The following is a 2,479-nucleotide window of genomic DNA, read 5'->3' on the forward strand; positions in this document are numbered from 1 at the left end:
GCCCTCGTAAAAGACGTATTTTCCTGACGAGGAGGTCTCTTTCATTGGAGAAGACATTGCAGAATCCTATGATGGCTGGAGAATATTTTTCGATGGAGAAAAAAACTTTAAAGGAGTTGGCATAGGAGCGGTTCCAGTATCGAAAACAGGTCAACATTACCCGGTGTCCGCCAAACTCAGGTTCCCGTGCACCAACAACATGGCCGAGTACGAAGCTTGCATCTTGGGGCTCAAGCTAGCCATTGACATGAACGTTCAGGAGTTACTAGTGATTGGGGATTCCGACTTGCTCATACATCAGGTTCGGGAAGAATGGGAAACCAAGAACTCCAAGATACCCCCCTATTTGTATCATGTACAAGAATTGAGGAAGAGGTTTACAAAGACAGAATTCCGGCATGTTCCCAGAGTACAGAATGAGTTCGCCGATGCATTGGCCACTCTATCATCCATGATTCAGCATCCAGATAAGAACTTCATTGATCCTATCCCGGTAAAAATCCAGGATCAACCCGCTTACTGTGCTCATGTCGAGGAAGAAGTAGATGGAAAACCATGGTTTTATGACATTAAGAAGTATCTGTAACCAGGAGAGTATCCAGAACTTGCAAACACTACTCAAAAGCACACACTGCGGAGGTTATCCAATCACTTCTTTCACAGCTGAGGAATCCTGTACAGGAGGACTCCCGATTCGGGATTACTAAGGTGTGTCGGGGCAAAGAAAGCATCCTGGTTGTTGGAAGAAGTTCATGCAGGGAGCTTTGGTCCGCATATGAATGGTTTTGTCTTAGCCAAGAAAATACTCCAGGCCGGTTATTTCTGGATGAATATGGAGATAGACTTCATCTAGTATGTTCGGAGATGCCATCGCTGCCAGATTCATGCAGATATGATAAAGGTGCCTCCCAATGAGCTTAATGCAACAAATTGGTTGAAGCAACATCGTATAAGGCAGTAACCAAGAAGGTTGTGACGGACTTCGTTCGCGACCGTATCATTTGCCGGTTCGGCGTCCCAGAGTCAATAATCACTGATAATGGTTCCAATCTCAACAGCGACCTGATGAAAGCAATGTGTGAAACCATCATGATCAAGCACAAGAATTCTACAACCTACAGACCTCAGATGAATGGAGCTGTAGAAGCAGCCAACAAGAACATAAAAAAGATACTAAGGAAAATGATAGAAAAACACAAGCAGTGGCATGAGAAGCTATCATTTGCTCTATTGGGATACCGTACCACCGTCCGCACATCAACTGGGGCGACTCCTTATATGTTGGTTTACGGCACTGAGGCAGTCATCCCAGCCGAAGTAGAGATTCCCTCCCTGAAGATTATGCAGGAAGCAGAACTTGAAGATGCAGAATGGGTAAAAAGTCGCTATGAGCAATTAGCCCTTATAGACGGGAAAAGACTGAATGCAGTTTGCCATGGTCAGCTTTATCAGAATAGAATGACCAGAGCCTTCAACAAGAGAGTCAGGCCAAGACAGTTCGCGCCAGGGTAGTTAGTACTGAAGAAGATTTTTTCGCACCAAGACGAAGCCAAAGGAAAGTTCTCTCCTAATTGGCAAGGTCCGTACATGGTTCACCGGGTTCTAACCGGAGGAGCCCTCATACTCGTAGAAATGGATGGAGAAGTCTGGCCAAAGCCAATCAACTCAGATGCAGTCAAGCGCTACTATGTGTAATCTTTATGCTTTCCTATATGATGTATTTGAACTACGCCTGACCTGATTCCCGTTTAAGTGGGGATACGTAGGCAGCCGTATGGGTTCTGTCACAATTCAACAAAATTTTCATTTCCCCCGACATTGGAAACTGGGACAGAATTTTGAGGAGGACCCTCAAAATTCCGAAGTTGATTTTCAGCCATTCGTCGCACACAGCCGTCGGAAGCACCAGCCCAGTAAACTGGGGCAGAATTTTGAGGAGGACCCTCAAAATTCCGGAGCAAAAGAGGTTGCAATATCTTCAACCACGTCACAGTCGTCGGTTCATCTAAAGCGAAAATCGTTTTGTTTGTTATCTATTATGTACTTACATTATATTTTTATCATATTTTACTAAATCATGCATGGCTACTATCAAATTGCTTTGTTTAGCGATGCTACCCCAATGAAAATGAGCCGAGTAGGACGAGCGCAGTCAATGGGAAGACGAACTAACCTCCCCCCTTGACAAAACTCACAATCTTCTTNGGGACTATCAATATCTTGAGTTCGTCCCAGTTTCTTGTTAGCCAAGTTTTCGTAGACTAAGTCTCTCTTTCTCAAGTAGAGACTAAGTCAAATAGGCTTGAAGCAATGTTTGCAACTATTAATTCTACAATTATAGCAATACTAGGCTAAATAATAAACACCCAACCATAAATAAGCCCTAAATCAAACACCCATTAGGTACCAACACTAAGGGCGTTCGCGACCGTATCATTTGCCGGTTCGGCGTCCCAGAGTCAATAATCACTGATAATGG

Source organism: Nicotiana attenuata, chromosome 6 (genome assembly GCF_001879085.1).
Source record: "Nicotiana attenuata strain UT chromosome 6, NIATTr2, whole genome shotgun sequence".
Classification (NCBI taxonomy): Eukaryota; Viridiplantae; Streptophyta; class Magnoliopsida; order Solanales; family Solanaceae; genus Nicotiana; species Nicotiana attenuata.